We start from the raw sequence: 19,459 nt of genomic DNA, 5'->3' as shown, positions 1-19,459 counted from the left end.
AGAATAAAGCAAAATATTTTCTGAAAGTGGAGATTTTTGGAATCAGTTTGATATAAGATTAAGACAAGAGTGAAAAGATGTTAGCGGAAGACATACTGAAACAGGAGATTAAAGAAAGTAATCAAAGGTGGAAACTTTCGAATGGCTTGATGGCCTCTCACCCCAACCAGCAGTATGGCCTGGCCCAGCCTGGCACCCAGACCACAGGCTGCTCTTCTGGGATGCAGCCGGTAATGGGACCACAGACAGCTCCCATAGGGTCTCTTGCCCCAAACGTGGCATGAGTGCAGCTGAGCACCTGTGGGAGGCAAGCATGGAAGGGGAGCCGTTCCTGGCTTCCTGCTGAGCCTTTCCTCGCGTGGGCAGCTCCGATTGCTTGTGCCCAGGCAAAGAGCTGTATAGTGAGTGCTTCTCCCTGAGGTGGAGAGAGGTCATATTCATCCATCTGCAGTCAACTAATTTTCCAACTACTGACCAGGATAGTCTAATCGTGTTCAGGCTTTGAAATATTGCTTGGTCTCTGTGGATTTACCACATGTAGACAACCCTGTTGCAAAGTTCCCTTGGAGGCACCTCCAGACCCATCAAAAGGGAGGGTGGGTCCTAGGGTCATGATGATTAGGTGATATGACCCAAACCACTTCAAGACCCCTTGAACTGGCAAGATGGTGATTCCCATTACATGTGGTGAGTCCTTTGACGGAGAAGATTGTTTTATCTGTTTCTCCAGCACCCATCATGGCACCTCAAACAGCAGGCACTCAGTAACAAGGATAGAATGAAAAGGAAGCAAAAGATTAGAAGGGGATTTAGGACCAGGGAGAAAGGAAAGCATTGTTCAGGGCACCATGCTCACAAGGGATAGTGGTATTCTTGCTTCTAATGGGCAGCTCTTCCTTCAGAGTATAGTCAGTAGGTAGAAACAATGTCTGTGTTCCCTACTTCCACCCGGTAGAGGTCCTGCAGTGTGATACCCAGGGTAGACAGTCTCCTCTCCCCATGGCACCTCCCCAGGAAGAGGAAGGTGTAGAGCTCCACGGTGGCATTAAGTACAGGTTCTAACATCATTTCATTCCGCCTGCCTTTGGCTGAGACAAGCTTGCAGCTCATCTTCGCCCTTGTACCTGAGGGCAGCAAGGCAAGTCATAAATAATCATAGTAATAATGTCACGTAAACACTTTAGCTGAGGAAGATGGAGGCGCCAGTTTTGAATCTCCAGGATGCAGAAGATTATATATAAGTGATGATTCATTCTGTGTGTCAGCCCAAAGAAGGAATGATTTTGCCTGCCCCCCTCTGCAGAGCCCTCGTTGACTGTGTGTGTGTGTGTGTGTGTGTGTGTGTGTGTGTGGTGGGGTGGGTGGGGTGGGGGCTGGCTTTCCAAATGCTATCTTGCTGAGAGTGTCCATTTGTTTCCTGAAATTGAACAATTTACTTGGAGACTTTCTGATTCAGTTTTGGCCCTTTGTCTTGGTCATAGGCTACCTTAAAAATTCTTATAATTAGACAATTTATTCTGTGAGGATAGGGAGCATGCCAGTCTTGTTCTAAATTAAAACCCCAAATAGCAGCTGTGTAGTGGGGGCCAGGATAAGAGAGATCTTGAATGTTGTAGAAAAGTTACACATCTGATTAAACAAACCAAGAAAGGGCATGGGTGTAGAAAGCGATTCAGTGGAAGGGACTGAGTCTAAAAGTCACAGGACTAAGGACAGGGTGTGCCCTAGAACTTCAGATCCTCTCCATACCAGCTCCTCCCCTCTCTACACCAGCTCATCCCACATTTTCTATTTGCAGCACTCCTTTCCTCATGCCTGGGATATGCTAGTGCAGGCATTAGAGGCAATTAAAATCAAGACTAGGAAAGTGTTCTCTTCACCATGAAAGACCGGCTGATGAGGCAATGAAGAGAATTTATGAAATACACTCAAGTAACAATCCTCGTGCTTCCATAGTACCTTGCATCTGAGGATCTCAATGTGTTTCTTTAATTTTAATCACATTATCATCATGAGGCTTCATATCACAGATGGAACACCGGACCTTTGCCCCAGGATGTTCCATATGCTGCTGACAAATTTACTATCTTTCTCAAACCTCTTCCTTTCCTTGGATTTCCCTTCGTGGCAAATGGCGCTTCTCTCCAAGTTGTTCTGAAGCCTGACACCTGGATATCATTCCAGACTTTCAGTTCTCCCTCACTTCCTTCCTCTACTGACTCTATCCCACAGATGTCTTCCAACCCCTCCTTTGCCTGCCTATAGCCCCCCCCCCACTCTGGTCCTTGGATGTCTTCCTAGAAAGCAAATCTGAATATGGCAATCCCTCTGCTTAAAATCCTCTAGAAGTTCTCCATTCTCTTGTGAAAAAATTCAAACTCCTAATCATGCCACACACGGTGTGTCTTTGCCTACCTCATTTTCATTGGTTACCACATGTTTCCTCAGCTGTTCTCTAACAACACACACCTGCGAGCATGAACACACACACACATACACACACACACATACGCATGTCCCTATGTCACGAGTTGCAAACACATAATCCCCTATATTTGCCATTTTGTTTCAAACCCCCATGCCTTTGTACTCATTATCTACCCTCCTCTCTCCCATGGAGAACTGCTACCCATCTTGTGGGACAAGCTTAAGTGAAACCTCTTCCATGCAGTCTCCTATGCCACCAGGAAAAATGGGTCATTTCTTTTGTGTCATCCATATAACTTGAGCTTGTTTCATTACTACTGCTTACCATATGGGGTGGTAATGTTTGGGTTCAAGCTATAGTCTTTACTAGACTGAAGCATCCCTTGAGGGCAAGGCTCGAGTCTTAGTCATCTTCATATCCCAAGCATCTTTGCAATTCCTGGCACACAGCAGAAGATCCTTAGATGTCTAATGGCTTCAATGGATCGACAAATGATGGAGTGGATCCTTTCCAAAACTAGGGCAAAAGGAGATTAAATACCTCGCTCCAAAGACAGAGACAAAAGAGATGGACTACAGCCAGGAGTAATAAACTACACTGAGGCTAGCTCATTCGGGCAATTATTGAAGGATGAAAATCTTGTTTTGATGTCACCACTTCAACCCAACATCTGTAGGAATGATGACTGGGAAGACTTATACCAAACCTGATAATTTCTAGAAATGAGAGTGGGGAAAGGAGAAGGGGTCAGATAATCCCCTGAGTCACTAGGGCTCTAAAGTATCTTTTGACAAATAAAGATGCCAAAATACTTATCCACCTATAAATTATGCTGTAGTCTCACAAAAACAAAACAGGAAAGCATAGTGGCTGGATTGAATTCGTTACCCATGGGCTGGAGTGATGGATTGTAATGGCAGATTCTGTGAAGGGGCAGACTGGAGAGAGAGTTGCCTACTGGTTAGTAATGGGATTGGAAATTGGGAATTAAGGATATCATTCTTGTATTGGCTGACCAGCAGACCCTTTGTTGACTCCAGAATTTTAGAGCTAGAAGAAATAATAAAGATCACATGCTTCATCAGTCCTCACCTGGACTGTTAAAATACACTGAATTCTTGAGCAGTTCTGGAAAATAGGAACTTGAACCACAAACTAGAAATAACCACTCAAACTGAAAGTTGAATCGCCAATGCCATCAAGTTGGGTAATGTCAGTGGAGTTGTCTCCAATGTCAAGGTGGATCATGCAGAAGACACAGATTTAGTTTAATTACTTCATTCTAAGAAGGAAGAGACCAAGGGCCAAAATAAAAGTGACTTACTCACTGTCACACTCTTCCAGGGTCACAGAGCTCTATCGAGGACATAGGTCCCCAGACTTGTAACCCAATGCTCCTGTGGCTCCTCTGGGCTCATCTTTGATAACACTTACCTCCATCCCACAGCTATCCTATGAAGTACCCTGAATTTTAATAATGTTTCAGAGGTTTGGGGGATGGGAGGGTTGGGTATAGAATGCTGACATTTTTTAATAACCCATCTACTTTCTGTGCTAATTTTATAATATTAATGATGTTAATTGAACTTCCTTCTGTGTACAATTATAGTTAGAATAAAATTCTTTTTTTTCCAATATTTAATTTAAATTCAAGTTAGTGGGACGACTGGGTGGCTCGGTGGTTGAGTGTATGCCTTTGGCTCAGGTCCTGATCCCAGGGTCCTGGAATCGAGTCCTGCATTAGGCTCCTTGCAGGGAGCCTTCTTCTCCCTCTGCTTGTGTTTCTGCCTCTCTCTGTGTGTCTCTCATGAATAAATAAATAAAATCTTTAAAAATATTAGTTTCAGGGGTAGAATTTAGTGATTCATCAGTTGCATAGAACATCCAGTGCTCATTACATCACGTGCCCTCCTTCATGCCCATCACCCAGTTCCCCCGTTCCCCCCACCCACCTCCCCTCCGGCGACCCTCAGTTTGCTTCCTAGAGTTAAGAGCTTCTTATGTTTTATCTCCCTTCTGTCTTTATCTTATTTTCCTTTCCCTTCCCTTATGTTCATTTGTTTTGTTTCTTAAATTCCACATATGAGTGAGATCAGATGGTATCTGTTTTTTGTCTGATTAATTGATTTCACTCAGCATAATACACTTTAATTCCTTCCATGTTGTTGCCTATGGCAAGATCTCATTCTTTCTTGAGGGCCGAATAATATTCTATCGTGTATATATGCCACATCTTCTTTATCCATTCATCTGCCAATGAACATCTGGACTCTTTCTATAGTTTGGCTATTGTGGACATTGCTGTTATAAATATTGGGGTGCAGGTGCCCCTTCAAATCACTATGTTTGCATCCTTTGGATAAATACATAGTAGTGCAATTGCTGGGTCGTAGGGTGTTAGGATAAAAATTTTAATCTCTAGTAATCTAAACAGTGATTCTCCACTGAATGCAATTTTGCAAGCCCCCACCCCCACCCCAGGAATGTCTGTTAATGTTTGGACACATTCTTGATTGTCACGACTTAGAAGATAAGTGCTCTCAGCACCTGGTGGGCACAGGCCAGGGATGCTGCTAAACATCCAACCTTGCACTGGACAGGCCCCACCACAAAAGATGACCCAGCTCAAAATGTCAGTAAGGCCCAGATTGAAAAATATTCATCTAAAACAAACACCTCAAATTAAAACAGGGATCTCCCAGCTGGTTAAATAGGCTGAAATAAAAGCTCCTTATCTAAGTAGATCCAATCTTTTGAGTAATGTTGGCCAGAGAGGGGCATTCTGGGGAAGGTTTCCCTCCGTATACATTCTCCCCAACTGGAGGCTCATCATAAGGTGTATAGATAGGAGTGAAGCTAACAGTGGTGCAAGTCATGAGCAAGACCTCAAATCACCCAGATTAAAGCAACCAGGAGAAGCAACTTTTGTACAGCAAAAGATGAGACTCTAAGGGGCTGAAGGAGAGAAAGCAGCTCTTCCAGCTTCAGGGAACCTCCGGGAGAAGTCCTGGCCCACTCTGGTCACGGGTTTGGAAGGGAAGAAAGTGAGCGGGGAAGTGGCTGGATTTGGGATGATACTTGGATGCAGGCTTTTGATCCAGTGATAACTATCTCCTTGACACTATCCCCTTGCTACTGCCCCTCTCTGCTGGAGGGAGGTGGGACTCTGAGATTACAATGTTAATACAGAAGCTATTGATACATTGTGGGTGATGCTGTATACAACAGGATTGCACCCCTAAAGACACACCGTGTAATTTGCTCCAGCCACCATATTTTCCTTAGGGTTCACAATCCCAAACATGACAATTAGTTCACCTGATGGAGTCTGAGCCAGAGTCCTGCTGATACACATATTAATTGTGTGATAACGATGATGAGGAGTAGAAATACTTCTTACTGAAGTGTTTCTCTCCCACATAAACAGTTCTCTTGCACCGTAAGTTCATTATATAGAAAGTTCCCTGTTAGTCCCTACTTGTTAAGGGAGAAGAGAAAACTTGCTTGTTGCTCCTAGTCTTTTTAACAGGAAGACAGAGTTCCAGGCTTCTTGCCCTTAAACAACCAAAAATTACATGAGATTCTTCCTTCAAATGTCAGAATGGCATTTAGCCTGACAGCGGCTCATTATCATGAACAGAGAGCTTCTCTAACCAAACCTGTCAAAAATTTCTAACAGGCAGAGGCCTTGTAAACTGGGAGTCAACATCTCAGGCTTGTGTCACGGTTTTGAAGCTTTCTGTGAGTTAGGGAGAGACACTCACTTGGGCAGTCTATCACACGGGGGAACCACAGGCTATTCCTGCCCATCACGTTCTGGAAGGGGAAGGAGGAAGGCTAACGTGGAAGGGGGCCTGGAGGGACACGTTCAAGGGACCGCTTTGTGGAAGACCCTAGAGGTTCCTTCTGTAGTCAGTTCAGAGACAGAACAAGGGGCAGTCCAGTGGGAGAGCTGCAGAGGACACGAGTCCGTAAGGAATTCTGAGACCTCACTGGGATAAGGTGGAGTCCTGCTGTCAGTTAACGGAGTTTTCTATGTCGCCCCCCCTACATGATCTGTGATATGGGCATCAGGGACACTTCTGCTGAAGAAGATGGTGCTCCAGTTGGTGGAGATACGCCAGGCAAAGCCTACATGGTCCTTTAGTGTGAGGAGGTACACACCTTTTCTACTCCCTGACAACGATGGAAGGTGGGAGAAACAAGTGCTCACATGGCGTGAAACCACATCTCCCTGGGCCTCTGGCTTCCATGGTGGCACCCATGTTGCACTGGAACCAAAAACACAGGGAAGAATTGATGTGCTCGGTCAAGAAGCTCTCTTTTGCCATGGTTATAGGGCTTCTGGACCATCTTGGCTCTTTGAGAGATCCTGGCTCTGTGCCTGTCTGCCCTCCAGATGCAGCTATTCTGACTGTCCCCTGAGACTGAGTGACTCAGGCCCCCTCTGCCCTCCTGTCTGGTGGCATAGGTGCCACACTCCATGGGACCGTGGTGGTGGGACCCCTCTCCTGATTATCTGGGATGAACAACAAATCCAGCCTCCACCTGTTAGATGGCAGACATGGGCAGCTGGGAGTCGCCTAAAGCCAACAGCCAGAGTCAGCTAAAATTCTGAAAACAGTAAGGCACGGTACAGTGCTTTTTTTTTTTTTTTTTAGAAATGTGTGATTTATTTAAAGCAGTTTAACTTGTTTATGACTGCCAATAAATTGTGTGGTTTAGAAAGTGACATCTAATGAATGCATGTAAATAATCCCTTATTTTGGACATCAATAAAAAAAGGTATAATATTAATTTGTATAAATTGCCACTTCTGTTAAATAAATGTTGGGTTACTATTTACAGAACATTGCCTTTGGGCACCTGGGTGGCTCAGTCGCTTAAGCGTCTGTCTTCAGCTCAGGTCCTGATCCCAGGGTCTGGGATGAGCCTTGCATCTGGCTCCCTGATCAGCATGGAGTCTGCTTGTCCCTCTGCCTCTGCTCTCCTCCCCCCCACCTGCCCCTGGCTCGTGCTCTCTCTCTCTCTCTCTCTCTCTCTCTCTCTCTCTGTCTTAAATAAATAAATAAATAAATAAATAAATAAATAAATAAATAAAATCTTTAAAAAAAAAAAACAAGCAAACACATTGTCTTGAAATGGTCCAAATTATTCTCAGGGTGCCCACATGTCTTGGTCCTGCCGTGGGGGCAGGAATAGGTAGGGATGCCTCATCATTTGGGGAAAGATTGTTTGTGTCTCTGCACTCCTTTGGAGATGATGATGGTCATTTCCTTTTCTGCTCCTTGAGGTAGTGGGGGGCGGGGGGCGGGGAGACAGGCCAACCCCTAACCCAGGGAAGGATTTTGTTATGCAAAAGTGGAGTCTTTCCCCCTATCTTCCAGGGGAGTCCAGTGCCACAAAAGAGTACAGAGGAGAAGGGTGTGTTGTGTGGGAGAGGTCACCGCCCCCCATGATTGAGAAACTGTGACTTGGCGCGTGACATACCTGCGTCAAGGCTGGCAATAAATTTAAGATATGTCAGCTCCTTACCATCACTTTCAATGTCTATCTCTGGAGGAACTACGACATCTGTGGAGAATTTTCCATTCGGAAGCACACACGCTCACTTCCAGGTCAAATTCCATGCAGCTTGCCCAGTCTCACATGTTCACCCGCCTCAGGCCGCGAGCGGAAAATGTGCAGCCCCCCCTCCCCCCAGGGAATGTCTAAGACAAATGTCATCTCGGCCACACCGTCCAGAGATCCTCTGCTACGCTGTGGGGAAACTGAGGCTGCCTTCGTAAACTCAGCTGCTTGTGCCACGGCAGCAAGGGGCATGTGCATGCCATGGCCACCCGGCTGGTGGAGTGCTCGGCCCCCTCAGGGCTCTGTCACAGGGTGGAAGGGGGGTTTACCTGCTGTGCTCATTCCTACCAACCGCTGGTGACTCCCGGGGGTGCTGCACTGAGGCTGTAACCCCAAGGCTGGACAGGGCCGGGACAACAGTGCCGTACCCTGGGAGCGGAGGTGGCTCTTGCATGGTGTCCCCAGCGTTCTGGGATTTCTGTAGTGATATCCTCAGTACGAAGATAGGAGCTCTTCTTTCAACTCCCTGTCCTGGTAATTCAAGGCTGAGGAACATTTGGGTCCATTTCATGGAGAGCCAGGCACAGTAAAAGGAGAATAAGCACAAGTGCATACAGCTGGGAAAGCTGGCTTACAGGTGGGGAGCCCTGACCCGTTCAGCAGGTTCAGCCAGGCCTGCTTCAGCCCCAGTCCTGGCTGGTGTCATTGTAGTAATCTGGACGCCAGAGGCCCTGGGCTTCCTCCCAGCTGGAATGTTCCTCCCAAAGTCTGGAACCAGATTTCTGTGGATTATTCACATTGGAAATATCTGACACCTCTTGAGAGAAGCAGATGTACAGAGGGGGTGTGGAGAATAATGCTGCCAATACAACACCAGTGGGGGTGGAAGTGGCAGATGGAGAAGGGGAGCCGGGTTTGGCTGTCTTGCCATCGATGAGCGGCTGGGGATCCCAGTCCTCGTACTTTGAGCCTCTAGCTCATGGCCAAACCGATGAGAATATAGGGTAAGGGGAAACTGGGACAATGAAAAGAAAGAAAGAGAAGTAGACTTCTAGTCTTTCTTTTTTGATGGGCCCAGTGCTAGATTATTTCCCAGGGATTATTTTAATTCTCCCTATAAGTGTATGAGGTAGCATGTTAGTCTGTTAGTACTGCCATAACCAGTATCCCAGACGGGGTGGCCTACACCACAGAAATGTATTTCCTCACAGTTCTGGAGTCTGGAGGTGCAAGATCAAGGGGTGAGCAGAGTCGATTCCTTCTGAGGCTCATAGATGCCACAGTCTTCCCTGTGGGTTCATCTGTGTCCTGATCTCTTCTTCTCGTAAGGACACCCGTCAGACTGGATTAAGGCTCACCGCATGACTTCATTTGACCAAAAGCACATTAAAGACCCTGTCTCCTTGGGATCCCTGGGTGGCGCAGCGGTTTGGCGCCTGCCTTTGGCCCAGGGCGTGATCCTGGAGACCCGGGATCGAATCCCACGTCGGGCTCCCGGTGCATGGAGCCTGCTTCTCCCTCTGCCTGTCTCTCTCTCTCTCTCTCTCTCTCTCTGACTATCATAAATAAATAAAAATTAAAAAAAAAAGACCCTGTCTCCAAATTCAGTCACATCTGAGGTCCTGGGGGTTAGGACCTCAACATATGAATTCTGGGGAGGGGGCATAGGTCAGCTCTCGAACGGGTAGGTCGAGTGTTGAACTGGATGGCACTGACTGGTAAAGGACAGTGCTGCATCCACACTGGAGTGGAGTGTGTGTTCTCTCTATCACGGGATGCTCCCATGTGCCCACTTTCCTAATTTAAAAATCAGAGGTTATATCTATACAAGGCTACCCCCGCCTCCATCACAGTTTTGGTGTCAGAACGTAACCAGAAAGTCAACACAAGAGAGTGCTAGACAGATAAAGTGCTGATCAGGCTAAAGTACAGCATTGATTTGATTGTCCGACGGGGCGGAGGAGGGAGGAGGAGGAGGGAGTCGGGGCAATGAAGCGAAGGTTACCCACTCAGTACGCATTGGGGAAAATAGGAGAGAAACAATACGGAGACACGTTTTAACTCGTCATCTCTGTGCTTCTCAAAACCCATCCCTTCCATGCCCCCTTTGTATGTCCTAGCCTGTACACCGCCCGCCGGCGCTCGCTGGGCATCAGAGCTCAGCTGACCATGTCCTCTTTGAATAGCATCTGCTGAAAGCCTGGCTCACATTTTAGTGAGCATGTATTATTTTGTGTCTCCACATCCTCTTGCTCCCCCTGTGGTCTGAGAACTCTTCCCCTTGGAGTCCAAAAATGTGTGTCTCAGGAGAGTCCTGCCACTTTGTCACATGACCTACATGAGTTTCTTACATGATGGTTAGTTTGTACCAAGAGGAGTGTCCGGTCCAGGTTGGCCCAACCCAGGATCTTCGGTTGGCACTGGCTGCTGCTGGCAGCTGTGACAGGAGGTATGTGTGCCACCAGGGGCTGAGCTCCTTGCCGTACGGAAGAAGCAGTCTACCAGGGGAATGAACCTGATTCTCAGAGATGGGCCATGAGAGCCCAGGGATGGCAAGAGACCTTTAGTGGATGGTCAAAGATCCCGGTTATTCTGAAGACCAGGGTTCTCGGCAGAAGTAGGGTACAGGGAGGTTCAGCTGCTATAACTAAAGGTCAATGACAAGATTTTCCTCAGCTCAATGCTTTCAGGAGGAAGCCTCCTAACAGCTTCCGCTAGCCCCTTCTTGCTGACACACTGCCGGACCGGCCTCAGGAAGAACATGACCTACAAAAACATGGTGTCCGTGTTTCCTGGGGCAGCAGGTCAAACTCACGTACTCGTGTCACCAATCGGTGTAGATGTTACCTTGAATGTTCTACAATATCTTGGTTGGCAAATTCTTGACACTTAGACTTTATTTCGTTTTACTTAGGTCGGATAAAAACCAGTCGTACTGTTTGTGGTTGCACAAAGGCAAAGGCTCGTGTTACGAAGGCCTGGAGACAGGCTTGGAAAACATTGCTCATGCCCCTCATGACGGTCCACACTGCTGGGCTCCCGCTTGGAAGACAGGGTGGGCAGAGGCTGAGCAGAATCTCAGATCTGCCTGAGAAGCCTATGTTCTTTGTGATGATTTTCTTCATCCTTAGCAGGAACGCCCCTGAGCACAATGTCTCTGGGTGTCTCTAAACAACATCCTGGAAGGAAGAGATGAGACAGAAAGGATGAAGTCTAGATACTCAAACGTTGCTTGAAAGTTGGAAGAAGGGAGATCCCCCCCCCCTAGAAAATGCCTGAAGCTCTGCATCATTTGACTCTTAAATATAGTTATTTTTCTGCCACCACATGACAGAGGGAGGCTTCTTCTGGCAAGAGGCAAGGAAGCCTAGCTATCTAGCGCTCTCAATGAAGTGAAAATTCGAATGTGCCGGCCAGAGAGACCTGTAGGCAACGAAAGGAGCGCTGAAGGCTTCCAGGGCCCCTGCCTGCTGTAGCCGTGACTCACCCAAGCCTCTTCCCACGTTCCACCTTCCTGACTAAAGCAACTGGGTCTCTTGTTGGCTTTCAGAATTTCTCACTGAGGTGAACTCAGAAGAACGAGGCACTCTCCAGTTTGGGCACATTGCACGCTCACAGTCTTGTTGGTTTTACTGTTGTCTATTTTCACAGATGCTTACGTGCGTAAACAAACCCGAGCAGTGCAAACATTCTGACAGGAACTTCTACACAGATAGGAAAAGGTCCAGGCCCTAAACTAAGCACCACTCGACATCCTGATCAGAGGTTACATCGTTCCCACAGCCTTCTTCATCCTCTGTGGCCCCTGACCTCAGACTAAATGGAACTTTCCTTAGCTCCCCTAAGCCTCAGAGAATGCGGCACTCCACCCCCCAGGTCAGCAGCTTTCTACCTTCCTGAACCACAGCCATTGTAAGAAAGAGGTCATACATTGGAATATAGTACGCACATGTATGCACACGCAGACACACGCAAACACATTTATACACAACATAACAAAGTGCCATGTGTCCTGATATTTTCTGTTCTATTTTGACCACTTTCCAGCCTTTATTTAAAACTGCTCAAGACTGACTAACCCAATTTCATGAGCCACTAATGGGCCAAAACCCGCAGTTTGAAAAATGTGACTCTAGGCTCTACCAGGATTATCGGATAAAATAGAGCCTGCCCCGTCTACCAGGATTACCAGATGAAATAGAGCCTGCCCCATTCCCTAAAATCATGGGATTTCTGGTCTCTACCCATGAAAATGTCTCCAGCCCTCACTTACAGAGTGACATCGCTCAGGCCTCCTGGGCACTTTACTTCCTTTGGGTTCCTTGTGAATCTGCCTTGAGTTGGCCTATGTTTGGGGTTCCCTGTGGCTCCTTCCTCCCATCCTACATGTCATCACCCCTTTGGTCCTCACTTTCTCTGACTGCTCTGAGACCCGTGAGAAATGGCTGTGTGTCATCCAGTCCTTTACAACCTAAATTCCTAAAATCCATATTTGGGTAGAAAATTCTGCCTCTGCCACAATTAAACTGTAATACACATACGTCATTTCCCCACACACCACAGAATTTATTGAAATTATACAGAGAGATTTAAAAAAATAATCGTATGCAGGCCACGGTTTTGTTCTTAAATGTGAACAAGCTTTGACGACACCTTTTCCTAAGTGGATGTTCTTCTTGCCTTGATCCCGTGCTTTGCAATACATTTCCTCTCAAGGAGGAAATGCTGATGCGCTGCCGGTGGGAGGGTGAAATGGTGAGGCCCCTTTGGAAAACGGTGTAGCGGTTCCTGAAAAAAATTAAGTGTAGAATTACTACATGTGATCCAGTAATTCTACTTCTGGGTATATTCCCCCAAAGATTGGAAGTAGACACCAGAGCAGATATTTGTGCTCCCATGTTCGTAGCAGCATTACTTATAATACCCATAAGTGGAAGTAGCCCTGGTGCCATCCACAGATGAATGATACACAGAATGTGATGTCTACATACAATGGAATACTAGCCAGCCTCAAAAAGGTAGGAACTTCTGACACAGGCCACAACACGGATGAGCCTTGAGGAGATGGTATGATGCTCAGTGACGTAAGCTAGTCACAAAGAACAATCACCGGATGAGTCCACTTATATGAAGTATCTAGAGTAGTCAGATCCATAGAGACAGAAGGTAGAGTGATGGTCACCAGAGGCTGGGGGTGGGAACTTAATGTTTAATGGGGACAGAGTTTTAGTTTGGGAAGCTGAGTTCCATGGGTGGATGGTGGTGATGGTTGCACAACAGTGTGAATGCCGCTGCACAGAACACTTAAAAATGGTTTAAATTTCATGCTATGTCTATTTTACCACCATTAAGTAAATAATTTTTTATAAACCCCATATTGTCCTGCACAGGCTGGGCACCCAAAAGAAGTAGATGGGGCAGGAGCAACCCAAAGCATAACCCAAAGCCTCCTACCTCGAGGCAAATCGCCACCATGTCTCTTGTTCTATCCTGATAGTCACGCAATCTTTCCTTTCCTCTCCATAAAGCACCTGTTTGTTAGAGTACGGTAGCGTTTTAGTTATTTATTTTGCCAACTCTTCACGTGGAAATGGTTCCAGTCAGATGTGCCCAATCAAGCCTGACCTGCAACAATAGGAGCATCTTACTGCTTCGCACAAGAATCCCTGAGGTAGGAGATTTCCGGGCGTGGCCAGGACAGCAGTTCAAAGCCATCATCAAGGACCTGGAGTGCACGTTCCAACTGGCCCTCCCATGGTCCAGCTTTGTTCTCAAGGTGGTGACCTCAGGATTGGAGGGTGGCCACCACAGTTTCAGGCACCATAAGCATTCCTCATAAATGTCTAGCAGCGTGCTACATGACCTTGTTGGCTACTTGAGTCTTTTTTTTTTTTTTTAAGACTCAAGATCATGTCCTAGAAGCTACTCGCCAGCCCTCCCCTCCTCTCTCATCAGCCAGTCTGGAGCCAGAGGTCCAAGAGCAATGGTTACCAACATTAGTCTGTTCTAGCCAGGACCCTCTTACGGTCATGATGGGCTTACTCTAACAGGACCCACCCCCCCAGCACAATTGGCCAATTCTAAGAAGACCTTGCCTCCACCGAGACTATGACTGAAGTCTTCAGCGCGGAGCACACCCACCATCACAACCGGTCTGTTTCAAGCAGGGACACCCCCCCTCCCATCACAACGACCGGCTTCACCTGTGCAGTGTCCTCCCTTGTCCCCAACTTCTCTGTGGGAAGGCCACTGGACGCCTGAGCCAGGCGGATTTCTATGAGAAAGGAGACAGGCTCATTGGATTTTTGAAAAAGGAAGAAAAGACTTCAAGCTCAAAACCTCAAATTGCAGGTGCTCAGAGGCTCAACTTTTGCACAATCTCCTCTCTGTCTCCTCAGCTATAAAAGAGGGCGATGCCACCTCCAGGGTGCGCCTTCTAGGCTGTGGTTTGGGATCGGCTGGAGTACGGAATGTGCACACACGTTCATGCCGGGTGTTGGTTAGAATTCTTCCCACGGGGACAAAGACAGATGTCTCAACTGTGGGGTGGTTCCTCAAGGTCACATTCGCCTGGGATGATTTTTTCCCTGTAGACTCGGCCTCTTGTTGTCAGAGGCTTGGACAAAAGTGCTCTTACTTGCAACTCTCTGCAGTTGTGACAGTTGGGGGGCCCAGGCCACTGCGCAGCTCCCCCTCGCATGGGGGTAATGATAGTTTCCAGCCAACTTGCAAGAAAGACGCAGGGAGGATGTGGTCGTTTTCACAGCAGAGCTGGGAGCAGAAGAGAAGCACATGTCATGTGGCATCTCACGCATCTGGCGTTTGGCGAAGTGGCCGGAGCTGCCCGTTGGTGGGGCCAAGCCCTGGTGGTATTTCACCCCTGAGACGCAGCCAGGCTGTGTTTGCAGCAAGATTCCTTTTCCAATTTTGTCTTTTCTGGGTCTGAGTTAAAAACAGACAGGACATGAATACATTGAGCTGCCTTGAAGACAGCTTAGATTTGCAACCCTGTGATTTGGAGAATTTCCTCTGCAGTTAGGTGGACGTCTCCACCCCTTTGAAGCCTTTATGGATTCAAGATGCGGGACTTGATTTTCAGAGTCGAGCGCCACGTGTCAAAATGCCAAAGGGCTGACTTAGTTCTACCGTCCGTAGGCAGAGCAGCCCTCCTGGAGGGCTCCTGGGGGGCGGGGGGCTCATCACCTGCCTCCACTGACTCAGCCCCCAGCTCCGAGCTGTCCTCACCTCCTGCCTGCTACCCTAGCTCGCACATGCATTTTTATTTTATTTTTTATTTATTTTATTTTTATTTTTTTCTCATGTATTTTTAATAATAAGAACTGGTTCCCCCAAACCCCCTGGGGAATTCGTCAAACACCAGTGCTCTTTGTCCTCAACAGCAAGATGCAGGAGACCTGGGCTTGAACAGGAAGGAGTCTGTATTTTCTTTTTTTCTTATTAACATTCTTTCATTTTGTACGTTTTGAAATTGTAGTGGAACACACATGAAATTTACCCCTGGGGCTATGTCTACCATGACGGTGCACCCTCGGGTGGCACTGAGTGCAGCCACGTCATCGAGCAGCCGTCAGAACGCTTCTTGGGTTGCGGAATGAGACTCTGCACCCACCCAACACCGACTCCTGCTTCCTCCCCAGCCCCCCCCCCCCCCACAGCCCCCAGGCTACTTCCTATCTCTAGGAACTTGCCTACTCCGGGAGCCTCACAGAAGTGGAATCACCCAGTGTTTGTCCTTTGTGGCTGCCTTGGCTGCCTTATTTCACTGAACATAATGCCCTCTAGATCATTCCGTGTTGTAGTGGGCGTCCAAAGTTCCTTCCTGTTAGAGGCTGGTAATATTCCATGGTCTGTAGACATCACATTTTGTTTATCCTTTCATTTGTTGATGGACACTTGGTTGCTTCCACCTCCTGGCTCTTGTGACTGGTGGCTCAGAGAGCCAGGGCCTGCTTCTGGGTAGAAGCCCTGGAATCACAGGAAAGTGAAAAGGTTTAAGTGTTTGGGGAGCCACTTAATGTGCTGTGTGACAATGTTTAGTAGTTGTGGGAATTGTTTTTCCCTTATGATTCTTCTTACCTCTGCCTTTTCCTTCCCCGTCCAGACAGCTCTGAGGCTCTTCTCTGCATTTGCAGTGGGGCTGCTACAACAGGGCAGCAAAAGCAAAAATGGGAGTCGATATTTGGCATCTGGATTTCAAGACAGACTTTGAAAACCTATCAGAGAGGCACTAATTTCAGGCTAAAAAAAAACAAAACAAAAAACAAAAAACAAAAAACAAAAAACAAAAAAAACAAAGCAAAACAACTTTTTGAGTTGCAGGAGTCTAAAGGTTTCTTTCTTTTCCAAAGCCCAGACTCAGAAGGGCCAAGGGCATTAATTTAACACCTAAATGACTTGGGAAGATGAGCTGTGTCGACAGCAACCCTCACCCCACCCTGCTCCACCCCCTACCGGGTACTAAGCACCCCGGATGGATGGTTGAGGGCAAGGTGGCAGGGAGACCCTGAGGAGGCACCAGAGCTGGTCAGCAGTGCTGGTCTAGGGCACGGGCCTTGCTCTGTGACCCCCTGTGCCCAGACCCCTGGACAGAGGATGAGAGGACCCCCAAATATGCTGGGGACTCCGGAGCAGAGAAGGTTATGCCTCACTTTCTGGGTGAAGCCTGGGAAGGCTGCAGGCCTAGCAGATGCCCCCCACTCAGCCTGGTGGAGTCAGAATAGAAATGTGCATGGTCTTTGCAGGGAGGGCCCAGAGCCTCCTGTGGGCTCAGACAACATGGGAGGGCATCCAAAATGGACCCTGGTAACTGGCTCAGGAGTAAGTGAGGAGCAACTGGGTGACCAGGGGGCCCTAGAGGTCAAGGTGAGGGGATGTGGAGCTCCTGCGAGGACCAATGACTGGGTCCCAGGTGTGAAGCATGCGTGTTTTCAAGATGCCAACAGGAGAGGATGCCCGTGGTTGAGCTGGTGGGGTGTGGGAAGTGGTGGCCACAACAGCGGACAGATGGCAACAACTCAACCTCCCCACTGATGCCTCAGTGATCTGTAAAGCCCCCAAAATGTCACCCAGCCCCAATGAGAAAGGGGAGAGGGCAAACCAGACTAAGAAAATGATTTCTTTTAATTAATCCTAAATTGAAGCTTCATTTTGGAAAAGTAGAAATCGTTAGAGAGAAATTTAGTTCTTCTTTCTCCTGTTCCCTTCCTTTCTTCCTCTTTGCCATAATTGGTGGCCTCTGAAGACAGCATGCCCATGTGTGACTCAGTTTATTCATCTGGATTGTGGGGATTAAAGCCCTGATCAGTGTTCCACCCCGGGGACTAAGGGGTTGTGATGATCACATGAGCTTTGGGACGGCTGACTGAGAGGTCAGCATCACATTTCTCCAGGACCTACATTCTGGGACGCAAGTGAAACCTTTTCAAGGATGACTGTTCTGCTTGGCTCCCTGAAGGGCTACTTCTTCCTCTATTTTCAAGGTGCTATGGGTCCCACTGGGTGACCCTGCCCCACTGCTCCCACTAAGGAGCAAGTGTGAATTTGCTAAGGTGGCTGTAACAACGTTCCACAGGCTTAACCAACAAACATATTTCCTCTCCATTCTGGAGGCTGGAAGCCCAAGATCAAGGTGTCGGCAGGGCTGGTTCCGTCTGAGGCCTCTCTTCTTAGCTTGCAGATGGCCTTCTCCTCGGATCTTCACACGGTCTTCCCTCTGTGTCCACCTCAAAAGTCCACTGGGACTTCCACATATGCCTCTTGGAGGGGTGGGGGACACAGTTCAGCCCGTAACAGGAGCCACACGTACACTGAAGCTGTGTGGGACGAGTCACTGTTCTGCTTCAAATCTAAATTTTATCTCCGTTTCTAACCAGCTGCACTGGACAGGCCCTGGGAGCATGTTAGGAAATGCAGACTCTCGGGCCCCACCCCAGACCTAGTGACTCAGATCTGCCCCCTAACCGGTTCCCCCGGGTGACTCATGCACTGTTAGAATTCCAGAAGCATAGATTGAAACTACTCTGCCAGGCGGGAGCCTGCAGGACTTGCACAATCCCATGCCAGCAAAGCAGCACTGCAGTCCTCACTCGGGGAAAGCCAGCAGGGCTGGGCTCTGATGGTGGAGGAGAGTCTGACTTGTCCCAGGTGCGGTGAGACGGCATCGGAGAGCCAAGCTGACTGCAGGTCCCCCAAAGGCTTGGTGGGGGTGGGGGCGCGGTGGGGAGGTGGGTGGGAGTCTCGATCTGGAAGCTGTGAGAAGGGGAGGGGTCACCTTGATGAAAGGTGTGGAGAACAGGATGACAAGGTGGTGTTGCCCGATTTAGCGAGTAAGAATGCAGGCAGGGCCGGGGACACACTTACACTTAAGATGGTTTTGCTGTGTATCTGAATTTCAGTTGTAGCTGAGCATCCGGTGTCTTACCTGCAGCACTGCCATGGAGTCCCGACCTCCTGCAGGACGCTCTTCTCCTCTTTCTTTCCCGCCCCTGCCCTCCCACCCGCCCCTGCTGCCTCTCCCCTGCCTGCCCTCTTCCATAAAAACTAAAGACAGAAACAGGAGCCTGGAGGCCCGGGGCACAGAGCGGAGGCCCCTGGATCCGGGGCGCTGATTCTTGCTGTCCGCCTTACGGGCCTGACACAAGCAGGTATGAGGGCCCGGCCACCCGGCTGCGTGCACCTGTCCCTCTGGGGCCACCTCCACCTGCCCAGCCTGACGCTCCCAGCCTCGGGGCTCCTGGACGAGGGGAGAGGGGAGGCTGTGAGCAGCTCTCCGGGCCTCCCCGTCGCGGCCTTCAGCGCACACGTTCCTGCACACGAGACTCTCAACCATGAAAGCCTCCAGGTCCATGCGGGGAAAAGGGTCCTCGTGGCACAATCACCTTCTCAGTGGGCTCGTCGTCAGCGTTGGCATGATGAGCAAAGGAGGGGATTCCGGGAGCTAGAGTCAGGTCCTGGGGTGAGGGGCCAATCGACGTCTGACACATGGAGGGAGGCGGGCAGGGAGAGGAGCCCACCCAGTGGGCCCCGGGGTGCTGTCGGGTACCTGTAGTGTGCAATACCCCCGTGGCACGCCCTCCCTGGGCTGCTCCTTGTTCCTGGGGACCCACCCGGGCCTTGAGGAGCAGGAAGAGAGAAGCTGTGGGATGTTTTATGCGGGTGGCAAGTGGGTTATCAGACAAGTCATTTACGTTGCTCACATCCAGTGGGATTTGGAGCGCTGCAGAGCTTATGGAAAGATGCTTTAAAAAAAAAAACAAACATGACCCTTTCCCTTCAGATAGGGAGACCCCATACTTACATCACTAAATCCGAAACAGGGGCCGTCAGGGTGCTCAGCGGTGGAGCATCTGCCTTTGGCTCAGGCCATGACCCCGGGGTCCTGGGATCGAGTTCCACGTCGGGCTCCCTGCATGGAGCCTGCTTCTCCCTCTGCCTGTGTCT

The 19,459-nt window shown here is 48.7% G+C and overlaps 1 long non-coding RNA gene across 1 annotated transcript; it reads right to left on the bottom strand.

The window, feature by feature from the left end:
- Positions 1–12,587: 12,587 nt before the first annotated feature.
- On the bottom strand, positions 12,588–14,490 carry LOC129508346 (uncharacterized). The gene is made up of 3 exons (XR_008664157.1): positions 14,203–14,490; positions 13,454–13,624; positions 12,588–12,787 (listed from the first exon to the last, which is right to left on the bottom strand). It is a non-coding gene; the product is annotated as an uncharacterized LOC129508346 (long non-coding RNA).
- Positions 14,491–19,459: the final 4,969 nt, after the last annotated feature.

The sequence above is a fragment of the Nyctereutes procyonoides genome, unplaced genomic scaffold (assembly GCF_905146905.1).
Source record: "Nyctereutes procyonoides isolate TBG_1078 unplaced genomic scaffold, NYPRO_anot_genome, whole genome shotgun sequence".
Lineage (NCBI taxonomy): Eukaryota > Metazoa > Chordata > Mammalia > Carnivora > Canidae > Nyctereutes > Nyctereutes procyonoides.
The sequence above is the reverse complement of the archived record's forward strand: the minus strand, read 5'-3'. Positions and strand labels throughout refer to the sequence as shown.